Source organism: Hyperoodon ampullatus (assembly GCF_949752795.1).
Source record: "Hyperoodon ampullatus genome assembly, chromosome: 18".
Taxonomy (NCBI): domain Eukaryota; kingdom Metazoa; phylum Chordata; class Mammalia; order Artiodactyla; family Ziphiidae; genus Hyperoodon; species Hyperoodon ampullatus.
Window position 1 is genome coordinate 41,244,254 of NC_136931.1, and position 21,475 is coordinate 41,265,728.

The 21,475-nt window shown below is 47.8% G+C and overlaps 2 pseudogenes across 2 annotated transcripts in view; both read left to right on the plus strand.

The window, feature by feature from the left end:
- LOC307066102 (zinc finger protein 541-like) overlaps positions 1 to 4,515 on the plus strand; it is a 59,073-nt pseudogene extending 54,558 nt beyond the window's left edge. Inside the window, exons 12-15 of the transcript in view lie at positions 162 to 250; positions 3,780 to 3,920; positions 4,105 to 4,286; positions 4,404 to 4,515. The product of the transcript in view is annotated as a zinc finger protein 541-like (transcript). The remainder of the gene's footprint in view (positions 1 to 161; positions 251 to 3,779; positions 3,921 to 4,104; positions 4,287 to 4,403) is intronic.
- A 5,212-nt stretch (positions 4,516 to 9,727) lies between these two features.
- Positions 9,728 to 21,475, plus strand: part of LOC307066835 (zinc finger protein 541-like) — a 30,179-nt pseudogene continuing 18,431 nt past the window's right edge. The window contains exons 1-7 of the transcript in view: positions 9,728 to 9,833; positions 10,038 to 10,281; positions 11,923 to 13,790; positions 15,551 to 15,609; positions 15,817 to 15,976; positions 16,134 to 16,301; positions 17,194 to 17,518. The product of the transcript in view is annotated as a zinc finger protein 541-like (transcript). The remainder of the gene's footprint in view (positions 9,834 to 10,037; positions 10,282 to 11,922; positions 13,791 to 15,550; positions 15,610 to 15,816; positions 15,977 to 16,133; positions 16,302 to 17,193; positions 17,519 to 21,475) is intronic.

Here is a 21,475-nt window from a genome sequence, read left to right on the forward strand (position 1 = left end):
GTGAGGATTGTGTGAGATAAAGCAAGTAAGGGGCTTAGCAGAAATCTTGGCATATAATTGGCGCTCGGTGGCCTGAAAAAGGAGGGGAGTCTGCACTTCAGCCGTGGCTGTGGTCCCAGAAGGAGAAACAGCCTTCCTCCTCTTGGCTCTTTCTCCAATAGGTTCGGACATCTGGACCTCCATGGAGAAGAGGCTCTTTAAGAAGGCGTTCTCTGCCTACAAGAAGGACTTCTACTTGATACACAAGATGGTAAGGCGAACATGGCAGGCTGGTGTAGACAAGGCTCCTTCTCACGGCTGAGGCGCTAGAACTGCAGGGCCTGTCAGGGGCGATACTCTGCTCATGCTGTGAACAGTTGACAACTGAAATGCCATTGCTTTGAACAACCCCAAACAGTACAGAAATGAATCCCATGTTCAAAATAAAGCCCTCCAGGCCCCTCCCCACAATCCTACTTCTGATTGATAACCTGACAGGTATTTACTGCCCATACGGTTTTTACACACCTATATGCACTTTCCCAAAGAAAGATGACATCATATACTTAATATCCTGCTGATTATTTTCCTCTTTTTTTAACTTGATGTACGCAAAATTGCACATAATCAAAGTGTAAGATTTAATGTTTTTGACATATTTATACACTTGTAAGACCACCACCATGATCAAGATAATGAAAATATCTGTCACCCCCAAAAGTTCCCTCCTGCCCCTTTGCAACCCTTCCTTCCTGCCACCCGGGTCCCTAGTCAACTCTTGTCTACTTTCTGTCACTCTAAATTAGTTTGCATTTTCTAGAGGTTTATATAAATGGAATAATCATACAGCATGTGATCTGCTTTGTCTGGCTTCTTACACTCAACCTAATGATTTTCAGATTCATCCATGTTGTCGTGTGTACCCATAGTTCATCCCTTTATTGTTGAGGAGTATACCACTGTGTGGACGGACCACCGTTCATTTAATCATCCACCTGTTGGCGGTTTCCAGTTACTGATGACTACAGATAAAGCTGCTCTGAACATTCACGTACAAGTCTTTGTATGGACATGTACTGGGTTCTTTGTTTTTTGCAAAGATGGGGGTGGGATTATAAATACCTAGGAGGGGAATGAGGATAACTTATAATAGATGTATGTTTAACTTTTTAAGAAACTGTCAAACTGTTTTCCAAAGTGGCTATACCACTTCCCATTCCCACCAGCAGGTTATGAAAGGTCCAGTTGCTCCACACCCTCGTCGACACTTGGTATGCTAAGTCTCTTTAATTTTAGCCATTCTAATTAGTGTACAGTAGCATCTGACTCCATTTTCCTAATGACTAATGATGCTGAGCATCTTTGTGTTTTTTTTCTATATGTGCACCTTCTCTGGTGAGCTGTGTGTTCATATCTTTTGCCTCTGTTTTTATTGGAGTGTCTGTGTTTTTATTGAGCTGTAGGAATTCTTATTTTGTTCTGAACACCAGTCCTTTATCCAGATATATGCTTTGGAAATATTTTCTCCCAATATGCAATTTGTCAGTCTCCTAACAGTGTCTTTTGAAGAAAAGTTTTTAATTTTGCTTAAGCCTAACTTACTAGTTTCTCTTTTATAGACTGTGCTTCTCGTGTTGTATCTAAGAAATCTTTGCCTAACCCAAAGTCACAAAGATTTTCCCCTATGTTTTCTTCTGGAGGTTTTATAGTTTTAGGTTTTATTTCTAGATTTATGATCCATTGTAAGTTTATTTTTGTATTTGGTGCAAGGTGAGTTCATTTTTTGCATATGGATGTTTATTGTTCCAATACCTTTTGTTGGAAAGACCATACTTTCTCCACTCAGTTGCTTTTGTACCTTTGTTAAATATCCGTTGGCCATATATATATGCATCTACTTCTGGACGCTGTATTGTGTTCCATTGATCTGTTTGTCTTTTATTAAGCTATTCCCATACTGTGTTTATTACTGTAGCTTTATTCTAAGTCTTGAAATCAGAAAATGTTAGTCCTTCAACTTTGTTATTCTTTTTCAAAGTTATTTTTTGTATTCTAGATCCTTTCTATTTCCCTATGAATTTTAGAAATAACTTGTCAATTTCAAAATAAAAATTCCTGCTAGGAACTTGATTGGTACTGTTTTTGACTCTATAGGTCAACTGGGGAGAGTTGTTACCTTAACAATATTGAGTCTTCTGACTCGTGAACAGGGTATATGTCTCTATTTCAATCTTTAATTTTTCAGCAATGTTTTGAAGTTTTTAGTGTACAGTTGTTGCATACTTTTTGTCAGATTTATTCCTAAGCGCTTGGTTTTTTTCTGTTTTTGTTGGGTTTTTTTTTTTTTTTGCGGTACCCGGGCCTCTCACCATTGTGGCCTCTCCCGCCGCGGAGCACAGGCTCCGGACGCGCAGGCCCAGTGGCCATGGCTCATGGGCCCTGCCGCTCCATGGCACGTGGGATCCTCAAGGACCGGGGCAGGAACTCGTGTCCCTTGCATCGGCAGGCGGACTCTCAACCACTACGCCACCAAGGAAGCCCAGTACTTGTGTTTTTTATGATGTTATAGAATTGTTTTTTATTTCAGTTTCCAATGGTTTGTTGCTAGTATGTATAGAAACAAAGTTGATTTTTATATTGATCTTGTGTTCTGAATTGTTGCCAAACTAACTTACTAGTTTTGGTAACTTTTTTGTGGATTCCACTGAATTTTCTACATAGACAGTCATATCATCTGCCAATAAAGACACTTTTATTTCTTCCTTTCCAACCTGGATGCCTTTACTTTTTTTCTTGCCTTTTTGCACTGTAGAACCACCAGTACAGTATTGAGTAGAAGTGGTGAGAGTGGAAATCCTTGTGTTGTTCATGATATTTGAGGGGAAACCACTCCACCGTTAGCTGTAGGGATTTTGTAGGTATCATTTATCAGGTTGAAGAGAAGTTCCTTCTATTCCTATTGTGCTGAGAGTTTCCATCAGGAATGGACATTGGATTGTATCAAATGCTGTTTCTGCACCTATCAAGATGCTCATATGATTTTTCTTTTTTAAGTTTAATATGATGAATTACATTGATTTTAGATTGTTAAACCAACCTCACGTTTCTGGGATGAGCTCCACGTAGTCATGGTATATTGTCCTTTATATATATGTATGTATATATATATATATATATATATATATATATATATATATATATACTTGGATTCTGTTTCTTAAAGTTTTGTTTAAAATTTTTCATCTATGTTCATGAGGGACATTGGTCTGTAGCTTTCTTTCCTTGTAATATCTTTGTCTGGCTTTGGTATCAGAGAAATGTTGAACTTACGGAATGAGTTGGGAAGTGTTCCTTCCTCTTCAGTTTTTTGGAGGGCTCTGCCTAGCTGTCACATAAGGCTATGAGGTATCCACCACGTAAGGACACTCTGCTTTAATTAGTCCCTGTCGGTAGACATGTGGCTCCACATGATGTCACAGTGAGCATCCTCGTGTGTACCTTTGTGTGCGTTTTCCTGGAGAGAAGCCTTCCTGGGCCACCCTTGTTGCTCAGATCGTGCAGAGCTTAGATGGTGGTGACTCTGGTGGCTTCTCTCTGAACTCCTTCATCCCCAGGAGGACTTTGTGATTCTCTGTCCCCCGTAGCAGAGGAGCATACCAAGCCGTAGGGGAGAGACGTTTCAGGAGGGCTTTCAAAAAGTGGCGGCTGGCCCCATGGGGAGGGGATTTAGGGCGTCAAGACCATACTCACTGCTGCTCCTGAGGCACTGTCCTTAGCCGGCTTCTGTCTTCCTCCACTAGGTCCAGACAAAAACAGTAGCCCAGTGTGTCGAGTACTACTACACGCAGAAAATAATGATCAAGTTTGACTGTGGCCGAGCCCCAGTGCCGGAAAAGAGGGTCAAGAGAGAGCTGGGTGAAGCAGACAGGACAGAAGCGAAGGTAGAGGGTCTCAGGGTAGGGCTTCAGGAGTTCAGCACGGATCTGGATGCCCTGTACACATCTAATCTGGGTGGCGGTGGGGGGGGTGCACCCCGCGACGTCTGGACGCTCTGGACACCTCCTTCTCCCTTAGAAGGGCGGCGGGGTGGTCAGCATCCTTTCATCACCTCTGCCCCCTGTGCAGGTCACTCGTAGCCCTCGGAGGAAATGCAGCCACCGTCCAACCCCCGAATTACAGAGGACTACTGAGAGTTACAGGAGGGAGTCCATCCCCAACTCCAGCCCAAACACCAGCTCGAAGTGGACCCCTGAGCTGCCGGGGAGCAGGAAGGTCCAGGGCTTCTTTCCCTCCCGGGAGTGTGAGAGGTACCGCCCTTTCCCTGGATGCTCCCACAGCGCCTGCACTCAGCCCTCTGGGGTGCACCCCTCAGGGCTACCCGCCTCCCCCTGCCCTGACCCCTGTGTCCTCTGGTGCCTCCTCAGGGTGTTTGGCAAGATCAAGGGTCGGAATGCCCACATGAAGTGGCACCGGCTTCAGGACCACGTGGATCCCACCGTCAGGGCAAGGTGTCCCGTGGAGCCCTTCCAACTGTAGGAGGAGGAGGGCGAGCTAGGGTCTGGCATTGGCCCTCTGCGTGGGCAGCTAGTTGGGACGGGCACCTCCAGCCCTGTTGCGTCTCCTTTGTTAGGTTGTTTTTGTACGTTTTTCCTTGTATATATTATTAAATTGGTTTCATAAGCAGCTGTCTTCTGGCTTCCCTGCCTGTTGATCCAGCAAAGGCTTTTGAGCCCCTGCCACTCCCAGAAGCCACAGTGACTGAGTCCCTGCCCTGGAGGAGCCTCATACATTAATGCAGCCAGCATTTATCAAGCACCTGCTGTAGCTGTGCCAGACAATGCCCAGTCCATGTGATGGGGACATAGTGATGGAGGGACAGGCCCCTCCCCTCACAGAGCTTACGTTTTAGGAGCGGGAAGGTAGCAGTGATAAAGCAGCAAAAAGGTGAGTTTAGATACCTATAGTGCATATGCTTTTGGCCGTAATAACAGAGGAGTCAGCGTAGGTTTAAGCTCTCAGGACACGTGGTGGTGCCAGTGGCTCCACGGTGAAATCAAGGCCTGCCAGCAGTGGCCAGCGTCTGCAAGTCGGCTGCAGCAGCAGCAGCAAGAATCCCCTCTTGTACGCCAAGCACCCAAACCTTCGGAGGGTGCAGGGCAGAGAGCAGCTCCCTCTCTTCCTTGTTCCCCTTTTTAAAAGTGAGGAAAGCTTGTAGCAGCGCCCAACAGAACGCCCCTCATGTCTCCTCGGCCAGAACTGTAGCCCGTGCTCTTCCTAAACTGATCCGTGGCAGTGGAAAGGGAAGTGGCTACCGTTATCCCGGACCCTCAAGATTTCTCTCCAGGACAAAAGCAGAAGTTGTGTTCCCCCCTGGTTTTCCCCAGTTCCAGCACTGGGGAGAATCAGTGTGTTCCCTCCAATTTTTTGTCACCCGATCCAAACTGGAATCCCATTTGCCAGGAAAAGAAGAGGAAGCAGAAACGGCCACTGGGGAGTCAGACCTTGTGTTCACCACAAAGCAACATGAGGAAAGTACAGCAGGGGGCCAAGTCCGAGGGAGTGACAGGCAGTGGCAGACGCTGGCAGGTGGATGGCGTGGGGGTGGGAAGTCACACTGAGGAGGCTGCTGAGGCTGAGACCACTTCCAGGCCACGGTGCGGCAAAGCACAGACTCTGCCACGGGAACCAGGGGAGGCTGTGCAAAGTTCTAGCTGCTGTGTGGCGTCCGTGGGCGGCAAGACGAGAATCCTGGAGAGTAGCTGGAAGGCTCTCAGCGGAGATGGTGGCCTGGGCTGGAGTAGCAGTGAAGAGGCCAGAAGCAGAAGGATTAGGGATCACGTTAGAAGTAGATTCAGACTTGCTGATGGGTCACACGTCACAGGGAGAGCTGGTAAGGAAAAGGACAGATGGAGGTTGGCAGGGCAGGTTGGGGTTTGAGCAACTGAGTAGATGCTGTTAACTGAGATGAGGAAGAGGGACACCTCAGAGGACTGATGGCTTAAAGGCGTGATTGTATCTGTAACTGTGTGCTGCCTTCGGAGGGACTGGCTAGGGGAGCAGGGAAACGGTGGTGTCAGGAGGCTTCACAGAAGGGCCAGGTTTCAGCTCAGTACATCTGAAAAGACGGGGAGGGAGGAGGAGCAGAGGCGGAAGTTGTGTTGGAGGCGGTGCGGGCACTGTGGTTGGGGAAAGGACTCTGGCGTCAGATGAACCAGAATTTACAGCCTGGCTCTTCTTCCTTCTTTGCCAACTTGGCCAAGTCATTTTCCCTGTTTGCGTCTCAGTTTTCTCATTCTGTAACAGGGATGCAAAACGCCTACCCACATATAACTGGTTGGTTTGTTTGTTTTTAAAGCCCTTTAATTTGTTTTTTTGTTGTGTTTTTTTTTTTTTTTTTTTTTTTTGCTGTGTTGGGTCTTCGTTTCTGTGCGAGGGCTTTCTCTAGTTGCGGCGAGCGGGGGCCACTCTTCATCGCGGTGCGCGGGCCTCTCACCGTCACGGCCTCTCGTTGCGGAGCACAAGCTCCAGACGCGCAGGCTCAGTAGTTGTGGCTCACGGGCCTAGTTGCTCCACGGCATGTGGGATCTTCCCAGACCAGGGCTCGAACCCGTGTCCCCTGCATTGGCAGGCAGATTCTCAACCACTGCGCCACCAGGGAAGCCTTGATGAGAAAAATGTAAATCGGATATTGGCAGGTGCCCCGTATGACCTGAGCACTCATTCTGTTGCTGTCACCATGTGGGTCCCACGCTCCATAACAAGTGAAGCCCGATGACACTGGAAATGAGAGTGTCTGGCTTCATGGTCGAGTGGTATATAAGTTATCTATTGCTGCATAAGAAATTAAGCTGAAACTTAACAGCTTTAAACAAATGGAAACTTTTACAATAGTGCTGCTTAGAGGGGCAGGGAACCCAAACTGTTTGTGGTTATCCAAACTCACCCCCATCTTACCTGCGGTCAGAATACAGTGGCAACCACAAGTGGGTGGTCCAGAAGAATTTCTGAATGTAAGAAGAGAGTTGGGCAAAGGTTTCTTGTGAATTACCTCCCCCCATACAAACTCCACCCCCAGAAAACAGTGTTTTCTCAACCCCAAATTATCTGCATCGTAATCATCTAGGGGTCCTGTAAAAAATGCATATTCCTGTACCCCACCACAGACTTTCCTAATCTGAATCATTGGAGGTAGGGCCCTGGAACTTAAATTTTTTAAAGAAACGTTCTTAGAAGACTAGTTTTTAGATATGCATAAAAGTTGGGAAGATGGTATAGAGAATTTCCATATACCCCACACTCAGTTTCCCCTATTCTTATCTTACATGAGTATGGTACATTTGTTACCATTAATGAACCAATATTGCTATATTATTATTAACTAAAGTCCATGCTTCATTCAGATTTCATTAGTTTTTACCTCATGTCCCTCTTCTGTGCCAGGATCCTCCCAGGACACCACATTACATTTAGTTGTCACATCTCCTTAGGCTCCTCATGGCTGTGACAGTTTCCCAGACTTTCCTTGTTTTTGATGACAGTTATGAGAAATCGTGGTCAGGTATTTTGGGGAATGTGCCTCAGCTGGGGTTTGTCTTATGTTTCTTATGATCCGAGGGGGAGGAAGACCACAGAAGTGAAGTGCCACTGTCCTCACATGGTATTCAGGGTGCACAGTATCAGTGTGACTTGCCACTGTTGACATTAACCTCCACCACCTGGCTGACAATGTTTGTCATGTTTCTATGCTGTAAACTTAGTCCCCACCCCCAATACTGTCATCTGTGGAAGGAAGTCACTGTGCACAGTTCATGCATAAGGTGTGAAGAGTCATGCTTCAACTTCTTGAGGGCAGAATAGCCACACAAATTATTTGGAATCATGCACGGCCATTTATTTCTTTGTTCAGTCATTCATTTACATCAGCATGGGCTCACGGAGATTTTATAGACTGGGTTATTATCCAGTGCTACTTTGTTACTCAAGTTGTTCCAGCTTTGACTATTGGGAGCTCTTTCAGTTGGCTCCTGTGTCTCTTTGACATACCCCATTTGTGTGTGTGTGTGTGTGTGTATGAGAGAGAGAGAGAGACAACGAGATGGATGCTGAGAGACTTCTGTTCTGGAACTACAAGATACTCTAAGCACATCCTGTATAATTTCCTGCCCAGTCCTAGAACCAGCCGTTTATCCAAGGAGCCCTGGTTACCTTTATTGGAGAACAGTATTAAAAACTAGGATCTGGGCACTAGGTGTGTTTGAACCTGAATTTTGAACACAGTCTCACCAGCTATTTCTTAATGAAACCAGAGTTAGAGAACCTCTGATCTCAGTTTTGACTCCCATCACTCAAGTATCAGCATACCTCAGAGGTACTGCAGGTCCGGTTCCAGAACACCACAATAAGGCCAATCATAGGAGTTTTGTTTGTTTCTTTCCCAGTGCCCATAAATTATGTTTACACTATACTATATTCTATTCAGTGTGGAGTAGCATTATGTGTTAAAAAAAAAAAAGAAAAAAGTGGGGCTTCCCTCTTGGCGAAGTAGTTGAGAGTCTCCCTGCCGATGCAGGGGACATGGGTTCGTGCCCCGGTCCTGGAAGATCGCACATGCCGCGGAGCAGCTGGGCCCGTGAGCCATGGCCGCTGAGCCTGCGCGTCCGGAGCCTGTGCTCCACAACGGGAGAGGCCACAACAGTGAGAGGCCCGTGTACCACACACACACACACACGCGCACACAAAAGTACATATCTTAATTTAAGAATACTTTATTGCAGACTTCCCTGGTGGCTCAGTGATTAATAATCCGCCGGCCAATGCAGGGGACACAGGTTCGAGCCCTGGCCCAGGAAGCTCCCACATGCCGCGGAGCAACTAAGCTCATGGGCCCCAACTACTGAGCCTGCGCTCTAGAACCCGCAAGCCACAAGTACTGAGCTCGCGTGCCACAACTCCTGAAGCCCACGAGCCTAGAGCCCATGCTCCGCAATAAGAGAAGCCACTGCTTTGAGAAGCCGATGCACCGCAACAAAGAGTAGCCCCCACTCGCCACAACTAGAGAAAGCTCGTGCAGCAATGAAGACCCAATGCAGCCAAAGATAAATAAATAAATAAAAGAAATAAGAGAAAAATGTCTTCAAGTATTTGGAAACTAAAAAACACTCTTCTAAAATAACTCATGGCTCAAAGAAAAAAAATCAAAAATGAAATTATAAAAACAAAACTGCTACTCATATACGCAAGGAGTACAGAAACATGTAAAATTCAGATATACAGGAAAAAGAAAATTAAGTTGATCCATGATCCTACCAATCAATCCCATTCTGTTTGTTTCTATTCAAGTTTATTTTTCCCTTTTAAAGACTAGATCATTCCGTTTTTCAACAATCCTCTTGTTAGTGGCACAGCACTTAGTGGTACAGCATGAACACCCTTTCACATCAATGGATATTTTCCTACAGTTGTATCTTAAATGCCTGAGCCATAGACCATTGAGATCAGAATACAGTCACCCACCTGCCCTCGTGTCAGTTATTAGGTGGTTTCTCACATTTCACCAGGAAAAACAATGCTACAGTTAACTCCCTTGCAGTTAACTGCAAGATCTCTGTTAATTCTACAGATCTGCGTTAATTTCCTTAATTAAAAAACCAGAGTGGAATTGGCTGGGAGAAAGGACTTAAACTTTTCTAAGATTTTGCATTGTGCATTTCTGGATTGCACTTGCAAGTGTGCTGTTGATGTTACCGTCATGAAGTCCTGCCTGTCGAGTGACTCTGTCGTGGAATCGCTCAGTGTGTTGCTGGCCCCTCCGTTACCCTCCAAGTGTGGCTTCAAGATTACGTGCTGCCCTGGAGGTGTGGCTTGACCAGGGTCCCTTCTCCCCCTCACCTGGTGCTAAGCCTGGTTTTCTCTGCGAGTGAAGCTGCTGAAGTTGGGGTTCTCGGCCAACTCCCTGATTTGGACTCAGCTGCTGAAGTTGGTCCGAGGGTGGTAGAGTGCTTCTGCCCGGGCTCCTATGTCCCCGGATGTCATAACCTGTGCTTTCTCCCTCTGACTAGACCTGGGGCTAGGCGTGCTCAAGGTGCCCAAAGAGGCTAAAAAAGGAGGCAGGGCCACGTCTGGGAGCACAAGGAAAGGAAAGCGGCAGCACAGTTCCCCTCAGAACCCACTCCTGGACTGCAGCCTCTGCGGGAAGGTGTTCAGCAGCGCCAGTTCTCTCAGCAAGCACTACCTGACGCACAGCCAGGAGAGGAGACACGTGTGCAAAATCTTCAGCAAGGCCTTTAAGCGTCAGGACCACCTGTATGTAGGAGTCTGGTCGGCACGTCTGTTCAGGGGGCTGCTGGGGGCAGGGCATGTTCCTGGTTCTTTTGCATCCCCTCCCATCCACCTGCACCGCCCCCACCGTCGGGTGTCCCAGGTGTGTGCGACCTGTGCTCCTCCCACGGCCAGTGTTTGTGGGGGCAGGGCCTACTCTGACCCGGACAGCCCGCCCTCCCCAGCCTCCAGATTCACTCCAGTGAGGAGAGCGCCTCAGCGATTTGCAGACAGGACCCATGTGCTTTAAAAACACACTCCAGAGGCAATTTTGTCATGGAGGGAGTTGGGCTAACTGTGTAGAGAAAGTTTCAGAGTCCCTGGTAGGTGTCTGAGCAGAACAGATATGCACTCCATGAGGAATATATGTTGGGATAACACCAGGGCGTGAGGGGTTCTGAAATGCCTGTTTCTAGAACATGGCAATGCAGTGTTCAGTCTCTTTTTTCCTCTTTTAATTCCACCTTTTATTAACTCGAGTTTTTTTAAAACTTGACTTTAAAAAGCAAGCTCAGTGTAAGAGGAGCAGAATTCCGTTTGTTCTTCATGTCTTAGAAATGATAAGCTTTTCTTGCTGCCGAGGGAGGAGAGACAGACTTTCAAACTGAGAGACTCGTAAGTGGGAGAGGACGATCCCTTGCATGTTTACAGCTCGCCCGGCCTTTACTGAGGCTTCGATGGATCCCGCTTTCATTGTATCCTCTCCCCTCTCGCCATTAAGGATGGGAAATGATTTACTCCTGTCACAAGCTGGTAACAGTTAGGGCTAGAAAGTGGGTCTCCAGATGCCCTCTCTGCTGCTTCCCTCAGATGGAGGCCAAGGGTCCACGTTTGGGAAAGGGTTTCATTATTTACTGGGTTCCATTGATTAGAACCATCCGGAGTAGGATTGTTGGGACCCCAGAGGGTGACTTACCCATTTGTTTATATTTATAATATATTAATGCAGGTATAAGTATGATGTAAATATAATACATACTTCCATTCGTTTATATTTGCAGAAATTATAGGCAAATTTGGCTTTTTGTTGTTGTTGCTGTGGGGCTCCCAGGTAGCTGTCTAGAGGACTCCTGTGGGAAGGCAAAGACTCCTTTGTTCAAGGAAGGATCATTCCCAAGTTAGCGTTTCCTTAAGTTTGTTCTCAGAACTCTGGTTCTCTGCTTCTCGGGGGTGCTAAAAGGGTCTATTTTAAAAAAATGGTTTTGTGGGCAAATAAGTCTGAGACATGGAAAGTTCAACAGATCTCTCTTTATCTGCTCTGTGGCTTTTCAGTTTGCTACTAGGAACCTCCAAGAAGTAAACAGTGTTTTTTCCAAACTTATTTGCCAGCTGAGTCCAAGTCCTCAGGGAGCAACTCTGGAGATTGGTGTTCCTTAGGAACCCACTTTGGGGAACTGTGACTTGGCTCCCACTGATTTTTTAAATCTCAGATTAGGGGTTTGCTTAGGGGTGAGGGCAAGAGCTCCCCCTTCCAGACGGCTTTGGCCTTAGCAGGGGTCTTTCCTCATAGGGTCTGAGCACAGTTTCTGAGTTGCGATGCTGCTGCCCCCTGGGGACACGCCTGGGTTCCTGCAGTGGGTGACCCACGCCGAGACACCCACTAACTTTCTCCTCATGTGATTCCAGGACCGGGCACATGCTCACCCACCAGAAGTCCAAGCCCTTTGTGTGCATTGAGCAGGGCTGCAGCAAGAGCTACTGCGACTACCGCTCCGTGCGCCGGCACTATGAGGTCCAGCACGGCCTGTGCATCCTCAAGGAGGTCCCCCCAGAGAAAGAGCCCTGCGGGAACTCAAACCAAGCGCACGAGGTGGCCAGCCAGCCCGCACCCGCGAGCCTGTGGTCCCTGGTGCCCCCGGAAGCCCCATCCCACAGCTCCCTCTTGCCCAACCGAGACCTCCTGCGCTGTATCGTGAGCAGCATCGTCTGCCTGAAGATCCCTTCTCCCAGGCCAGCCCCGCGAGCGCCTTCAGACAGCGGCGAAGGGAGGATCACGGCCTGTTCCTCCCTGCCCTCGTCAGGGTCCTCCTTCTGGGGCCCAGCCAGCACCCCAGCGGCCCCAGGAGCCCTGGGCACTGAGGTTCCCGAGGAGCCCTGGCCCCCACGGAAGGAGCCTGCCACGGACGTGTTCACGGCCATCCACTCGCATGCAGCGGAGAACAGCGGCCCAACCCAGCTGAGCCGGAGCTGCCTCTGCTCCAGCCCCCATCATCCCTGGAGGGCTGGCCCGAGGGCGCTCCCCTGCCTGCCTGCCTGCCTCTGTTCCGTGGCCAGACTGTCCCCGCCAGTTCCCAGCCATCAGACCACAGTTTCCAGTGGCTCCGAAACCTGTCGGGCTGCCTTAAGAGCTAAGGAAACAGTATGTTTGTCGTCCACAAGCCCTCTGCAGTGCCGTCCCGGGAGGGATCCCCACCTGCCCCGGGCTCAGCAGCGACTCCCCTGTGGGGGAGCCCTCACCGAGCTGGGCCACCAGTGTGGAGGATACGCCGCCTTTCCCTCTCATGCTCCTGAAAGCGCCGATGGAAGCCTCGGGTGACCCCAGATATGCAGGCACTATTCAGGAGGAGGACTGCTGGGCTTCCAAGAAGAGCAAGTTCGACTGCGACTCCTTCTCGTGGCAGAACCCTGGTGAGCCTGGCCCCCAGAACGGCCCGAAGTCCAGTGACCTCCCGTCGGATGCCACGCCGCTCTTCTGGCAGCCTTTCCTGAAGTCTCAGGAGTCTCTGGTGAGGCACGAGCAGATGCAGGTGTTCCAGATGATCACCAAGTCCCAGCGGATCTTCTCCCACACCCAGGTGGCCGCCGCCTCCTCCCAACTTCCCACACCCGACGGCAAGCAAGTTGCCCTGAAGTCACTGCAGGGGCCGTGGCCACAGCAGCCCCCACCTATGGCGCCCACTGTTGACTCTCTCCATGCTGGCCCCGTGAACCCTGAGCCAGAGGGATCCTTAGCCCACAGGAGAAAATCCACACCCTCTTTCCCCACAGAGGCCTCCCCCAGCAGCGTGAGCCAGGACCGAAAGGGAAGACCAAAAGTGGCTGCTGCTCCACCTTCCCTCACAGCGTCGTCCCTGGACCCTCCTGGGAAGCCAGACATCTCCTCTCTGGCCAAGCAGTTGAGATCCTCGAAAGGGACCCTGGACCTGGGGGACAACTCCCTTGGGAGCCTGCGTCAGACCCAGTTAGCAGGGGAGGAGCCATCCAGAGCCCACCTCCCAGGGAAGCAGGCCCAGGCTGAGAATGGCACGGCTTCCGGGGCCACAAAAGGTGGAGAGGGCCCGGCCTGCTCCTGGGGCGGAGGCTACAGGCTCTTCTCTGGCAACTCCAGGGCCCAGCGCTTTTCAGGCTTCCAGAAGGAGAAGGTAAAAATGGATATGTGCTGTGTGGCTTCTCCAAGCCAGGTAGCCATGGCCTCGTTCTCGTCGTCAGCGAGACTTCCAGCGGATGCCCCCTGGGACTCCAAGTCCAAGCTGACGATATTCAACAGGATCCAGGCACCAGGGCCCTCTCACGGGACCTAACCATGTGGGAGGCAGAGTCTCGTCCTTACCTGTGTCCGTGTTTCTGACTTGTCCAGGCACTGTATATAACCTCAGCAAATCGTCAGATGCAGTTTGTTTACAGAGGGGGGATTGAAGGTCCAGAGGGGTGATGGTTCCTCCCATCACCCTCCACCCTGCAAAACACACGCACAAAACAGAACAGAGCTTTAGAGTTGTCAGAGACACTTTGCGTCATGTTTCTTCACTAAACTTTTTCTATTTGCTTTCTTTCTGCCTTTTGCTTCCTTTCGGATTTGCCTCCTTCACTTCTTCAGAGAATGAAAGGCAGAGCTCCTTTGTCGTTGATATTTGTACGTGAAATACTCTGTCTTTTCTGGTTGTGAACCACAGGTCCACAAGTCCGACTTGGCCCCTGCTGCAGGCCTGGCGCCGGTCCGCCCTTGTGGAGCAGCTTGGGTCTTCCCATATCGTGCCCACGAGGTCCTGGGCACAGAGAGCTTGGCCACGTCTCTTCGTGATGTTCCGAGGTCCAGCATCCTTCCTGTCACAGTACAGCTACCTCCTCCTCTTTTTTTTTAATAGCTTTAATATTCACGTGCCTTCTAATTCGCCATCTTGAAGTGCACCGTTCAGTGGTTTTCAGTCTGTTTACAAGGTCATGCACCCATCGCCACTCTTGGCCAAAACACTTTCATCACCGCAGAAAGAAACCCCACACCCTTGGTTGTCACCCACAATCTCTCCATCCCTCCCAGCCCCTGGCAACCATGCATCTACCTTCTGTCTCCATGGATTTGCCTATTCTGGACACTTCATGTGATTGGAATCAGAACGCTGCGTGCCCTTTTGTGTCTTTTGCTTCTTTCACTTCACATGATGTCCTCAGAGCTCCTCTGTGCTGTAGCACAGGTCAGAACTTCAGTCCTTTTTATCGCTGGTAACTTGTCCATTGTATGGATACACCATATTTTATTTATCCATTCATCAGCTGATAGATATTTGGGTTGTTTTCCCTTCTTGGCCATTGTGAATACACGCTGCTATGAACATTTGTGTACAGATTATTGTTTAGACATATGTTTTCATTTCTCTTGGGAAATACCTAGGAGGGGAATTGCTGGGCTCTAGGGTAATTCTATTGGAGGAAGTGCCAGACTTTTCCAAAAAGCTGTGCTGTTTTATATTCCTACCCAGAGTGTATGAGGCCTGCAGTTTCTCTGCATCCTCACCAACACTTGTTATTGTCCAGTTGGTTCTTTTGATTACAGCCACCTTAGTGGGTGGGAAATGATAATTTTATTATGGTTTAATTTGCATTTCCCTGATGGCTAATAATCCTGAGCATCTTTTAATGTGTTTATTGGCCATTTGTATATCCTCTTTGGATAAGTGTCTCTTCAGAGTCTTTGCCCATTTTCAAATTGCGTTGTGATTTTATTTTTGAGCTGTGAGAGTTCATTATGTATCACAGGTACAGATATATACATAGTCCCTTATCAGATACATGATTTGCAACTTCTTTCTCATATTCTGTCTTTTCACTTCTTGATGATGTCCTTTGAAGCACAGAAGTTGTACGTTTTGATGAAGTCCAATATGTCTGTCTTTTGTTTGGTTTTGGAGTCATCCAAGAAACCACTGCTTACTCCAGGGTCACCAAAAATTATACCTGTGTTTTCTTCCAAGTCTTATAGTTTTCACTCTTGCATCTCATTTCTGATACGTTGGCTCAGATGTATTTTTGTCTTCAGGGTGGAAATATCTACCGACTCCCCCACCTGATGAAGGAGGAGAACATGGCAGGTGGCTGGTAAGTTCCGAAGCCCCTCGGAAATCCTCTGGTGGCTTTGGTGTGCTGGCCCTGGGTGAGCGAGCTCTGGATGCTTCACTCCTGAAGGGGCGAGCACCAGGTCACGGGGAATCTGGGGCATCATCTCCATTTCTTTATGGTTCGTCCAAAGCTGCCAGAGGATCAGTGTTTGGGGACTGAGTCCTATTCTCCCTTTCTTCCCCACAGGAACCAGCACAATTGTCCTCCCACAGACTGGGCAGAGCCAAGGAGCATTTACGTCTGCAAGAATTGCAGCCAGATGTTTTATACCGAGAGAGGGCTGAGCAGCCACATGTGTTTTCACAGTGACCAGTGGCCGTTACCTCGAGGGAAGCAGGAGCCACAGGTGAAGGGGCGGGAGGCTGCCATTCATCTCAGGATGGAGCCGTCCTCCTGCGGGGAGCCTGGCTGGGGGCCAGGAGTCAGGGCTGTGCTGCTCTGGAGGGGCCTCTTGCTCCCTACCTACTCTGTCTCTTAAAGGGCTTGCTCTTCTCTGTGTGTAGGTGTGTGGCATGGAGTTTTGCAAGCCACCAAGACAGGTGCTGAGGCCTGAGGAAGACAGGCAGAGTTCCGCGGGAGCCAGCAAGTTCTTGGGCAACATGACCGCAGCCCGTTTGGTGGTCCCTGTGTCGGTGCCTGTGGCTCCAGAGAACCATCCCCCGGGGAGCAAGGTGGGTGCACTTCCTTCCAGCTGCTTTCCAGCTGCCAGTGGGAGCTGTGAGAAAAGCACCCAAATCCTGACTCCAGAAGAGCTTGATGTGCGTGTTCATTCATCCATTCAACCTCCAGTGAACTTCCTTTGTGTCTGGCCCTGTTCTGGGCAGGGCTGGGGACACTGCAGCGACCACAAGAGGCCTGCCCCCATCTCCTGGGGCTCCCAGCCCAGCGGAGTAGATAGACCCATCCCCGGACACTGACGACCCAGAACGGGCCCGGCTGGGAGAGGGAGCTGTAGGAGCCCCGGGGGCACCCGAGACCCTGCCTGAGGAAGGGGGCTTTGCAGCTGAGAGCTGGAGGATGAGGAGGGGTAAGATGGGCAGAGAGGAGGGGAGATTGTGTGGAGGTAAGAGAGAGTGTAGCAAGCTCAAGCTGTCGTCTCTTCAGCCTGTGCTGGAAGACCCCACCTGGAGATGTTCATGCCGGACTCGGGGACGGGGTGCATGGAGCCCACTGTTTGTTTCCCAGGAGCTGCTGTCGTTTTGAGGGCAACAGTTTTTCCTTTTGTCATGCTGTGGCATCCGTCTGGCCCCTACACTTTAAGTGCCAGTCACTTTAACAACGGACATGAGTTTCCAAAATGGTCTGAGTGAGGGCCTCTCCTTGGGGGGTGTGGGTGCCTGAGAAGGCCCCAGCGTCAAATGTCACCCGGCTTAGTGTCTGGTGCCTGGCTCAGGCATGGTGGCCCTGCCGGGCTTCCTGCGCTGAGGACTCTGGGCACGGCCATGCTGGGTGTGCGTCTGGCTGGTCAGTACCCTTTCCCACTCTCAGGCCATCTTGAGGACTGAGCTGTTGGGCCGGTGGCCTCAGGTGACCCCCGTGGTTCTGAAGTCTCTTCTTCTCCAGGGACAGGAGAAGGACGGGGAAAAGAGAGACTGCAAGGAGAGCAGCCAACACAGGAAGCGGAAGAAGCTCCCACGGCCCAAGGCACTGCTCATCCCTCCTCCGCCCTCCATGTCTGGGGAGCCGGGCCCGGGAGGATGCCGCCAGAGCTGCCTGCGCTCGCCCATGTTTCTGGTGGACCGCCTCCTGAAGGGACTGTCCCAGTGCCCTCCCTACACGCCGCCTCTGATGCTCAGCCACATTCGGGAGTGCTCTGGGCTGTATTTCAACACTCTCTGTTCCACATCTGCCCGGGCCCATCCTGACAGGCTGATCAGCACCATGCTTGGTGAGTGAGGTTGATCACCCCATGATGAGCCTGCGGAGGGCCAGACCCCCGCCCCCTGTAGAATTTGGTCCAGCCATTCTCTCTGGCCTATGCGGGGGTCTGGTCTGGGGGTCCCGTTGCTGTTCAGAACTATCCCAGGACCATCTGGGACCAGCAGCCTTCTAGGTGCTTATAATTTTGTAGCCAGAAAGAAAATAGACGCCATTTAGCCTAACCACTCTTCTGCCTGCCCTTTCGAGTAATTGTTTAAACAGCTTTATTGAGATATAATTCACATGCCATATGAATCACCCATTTAAAGTGTACAGTGTTTTTTTTAGTGTATTCTTAGGATTGTACACCCATCCCACAATCTAATTCTAGAGCATTTTCATCACCCCAGATGATTATATCCACGAGCAGTTACACACAGGCCCTGTAGCCCCCAACTCCTCAGCCCTGGGCAACCACCAGTCTACCAACCTACTTTTTCTATGGGTCTCCCTATTCTGGACATTTCATATAATTGGAATTATAAAATACGTGACATTCTCTGTCTAGTTTGTTCACTTAGAATAATGTTGTCAAGGTTCATCTTGTAGTATGCATCAGTGCTTCATTTCTTTTCATAGATGAATGATATTCCATTGTCTGGATAGACGACATTTTATTTATCCATTCATCAGTTGAGGGGCATTTGGGTTGTTTTCGTCCTTTGGCTATTGCAAATAGTGCTGTTAAGAACATTTATGTATAAGTTTTTGTTGGACATAAGTCCTCATTTCTCTTGGGTATATAACTCAGAGTGGAATTGCTGGGTCAAAGGGTAACTATGTGTGACCATTTAAGGAACTGCCAGACTGTTTTTCAAAATGGCCGGGTCATTTTAAATTTCCACCAGCATTATATGATAGTTCCAGTTTCTCCACATCCTTACTAACACTTCTTTTTTTTTTTAACTTTGAGGAAAGACTGTTTTTTATTTTTATTTTTATGTTTATTTTTTATTTATTTATTTTATTAGTTTCTGCTTTATAACAAGGTGAATCAGTCATACATATACATCTTTTCCCACATCCCTTCCCTCTTGTGTCTCCGTCCCTCCTACCCTCCCTATCCCACCCCTCCAGGCGGTCACACAGCACCGAGCTGCTCTCCCTGTGCTATGCGGCTGCTTCCCACTATCTATCTACCTTACGTTTGGTACTGTATATTTGTCCATGCCTCTCTTTCGCTTTGTCTCAGCTTCCCCTTCCCGCTCCCCATAACCTCAAGTCCATTCTCAAGTAGGTCTGTGTCTTTATTCCTGTTTTACCCCTAGGTTCTTCATGACATTTTTTTTTCTTAAATTCCATATATATGTGTCAGCATACAGTGTTTGTCTTTCTCTTTCTGACTTACTTCACTCTGTATGACAGACTCTAGGTCCATCCACCTCATTACAAATAGCTCAATTTCATTTCTTTTTATGGCTGAGTAATATTCCATTGTATATATGTGCCACATCTTCTTTACCCATGCATCCAATGATAGACACTTAGGTTGTTTCCATCTCCGGGCTATTGTAAATAGGGTTGCTATGAACATTTTGGTACATGTCTCTTTTTGAATTACGGTTTCCTCAGGGTATATGCCTAGTAGTGGGATTGCGGGATCATATTGTAGTTCTACTTTTAGTTTTTTAAGGAACCTCCATACTGTTCTCCATAGTGGCTGTACAATCCACATTCCCACCAGCAGTGCAAGAGTGTTCCCTTTTCTCCACACCCTCTCCACCATTTATGGTTTCTAGATTTCTTGATGATGGCCATTCTGACGGGTGTGAGATGATATCTCATTGTAGTTTTGATTTGCATTTCTCTAATGATTAATGATGTTGAGCATTCTTTCATGTGTTTGTTGGCAGTCTGTGTATCTTCTTTGGAGAAATGCCTGTTTAAGTCTTCTGCCCATTTTTGGATTGGGTTGTTTGTTTTTTTGCTATTGAGCTGCGTGAGCTGCTTATAAATTTTGGAGATTAGTGCTTTGTCACTTGCTTCATTTGCAAATATTTTCTCCCATTCTGAGGGTTGTCTTTTGGTCTTGTTTATGGTTTCCTTTGCTGTGCAAAAGCTTTGAAGTTTCATTAGGTCCCATTTGTTTATCTTTGTTTTTAGTTCCATTTCTCTAGGAGGTGGGTCCAAAAGGATCTTGCTGTGATTTATGTCATAGAGTGTTCTGCCTATGTTTTCCTCTAAGAGTTTGATAGTTTCTGGCCTTACATTTAGGTCTTTAATCCATTTTGAGCTTATTTTTGTGTATGGTGTTAGGGAATGATCTTATCTCATACTTTTACATGTCCCTGTCGAGTTTTCCCAGCACCACTTATTGAAGAGGCTGTCCTTTCTCCACTGTACATTCCTGCCTCCTTTATCAAAGATAAGTTGACCATATGTCCGTGGGTTTATCTCTGGGCTTTCTATCCTGTTCCATTGTTCTATCTTTCTGTTTTTGTGCCAGTACCACACTGTCTTGATTACTGTCGCTTTGTAGTATAGTCTGAAGTCAGGGAGCCTGATTCCTCCAGCTCCGTTTTTCGTTCTCAAGATTGCTTTGGCTATTCGGGGTCTTTTGTTTTTCCAAACAAATTTTGAAATTTTTTGCTCTAGTTCTGTGAAAAATGCCAGTGGTAGTTTGATAGGGATTGCATTGAATCTGTAGATTGCTTTGGGTAGTAGACTCATTTTCACAATATTGATTCTTCCAATCCAGGAGCATGGTATATCTCTCCATCTATTTGTATCATCTTTAATTTCTTTCATCAGTGTCTTATAATTTTCTGCATACAGGCCTTTTGTCTCCTTAGGTAGGTTTATTCCTAGATATTTTATTCTTTTTGTTGCAATGGTAAATGGGAGTGTTTTCTTGATTTCACTTTCAGATTTTTCATCATTAGTGTACAGGAATGCCAGAGATTTCTGTGCATTAATTTTGTATCCTGCTACTTTACCAAATTCATTGGTGAGCTCTAGTAGTTTTCTGGTAGCATCTTTAGGATTCTCTATGTATAGTATCATGTCATCTTCAAACAGTGACATCTTTAATTCTTCTTTTCCAATTTGGATTCCTTTTATTTCCTTTTCTTCTCTGATTGCTGTGGCTAAAACTTCCAAAACTAAGTTGAATAAGAGTGGTGAGAGTGGGCAACCTTGTCTTGTTCCTGATCTTAGTGGAAATGGTTTCAGTTTTTCACCATTGAGGATGATGTTGGCTGTGGGTTGGTCATATATGGCCTTTATTATGTTGAGGAAAGTTCCCTCTATGCCTACTTTCTGCAGGGTTTTTATCATAAATGGGTGTTGAATTTTGTCAAAAGCTTTCTCTGCATCTATTGAGATGATCATATGGTTTTTCTCCTTCAACTTGTTAATATGGTGTATCACATTGATTGATTTGCGTATATTGAAGAATCCTTGCATTCCTGGAATAAAGCCCACTTGATCATGGTGTATGATCCTTTTAATGTGCTGTTGGATTCTGTTTGCTAGTATTTTGTTGAGGATTTTTTTTTTTTTTTTTTTTTTTTTTTTTTATTTTTTATTTTTTGCTTTATCACAAATTTAATCAGTTATATGTATACATATGTTCCCATATCCCCTCCCTTTTGCGTCTCCCTCCCACCCTCCCTATCCCACCCCTCCAGGCGGTCACAAAGCACCGAGCTGATCTCCCTGTGCTATGCGGCTGCTTCCCACTAGCTATCTACCTTACGTTTGGTAGTGTATATATGTCCATGCCGCTCTTTCACTTTGTCACAGCTTACCCTTCCCCCTCCCCATATCCTCAAGTCCATTCTCTAGTAGGTCTGTGTCTTTATTCCTGTCTTACCCCTATGTTCTTCATGACCTTTTTCTTAAATTCCATATATATGTGTCAGCATACAGTATTTGTCTTTCTCTTTCTGACTTACTTCACTCTGTATGACAGACTCTAGGTCCA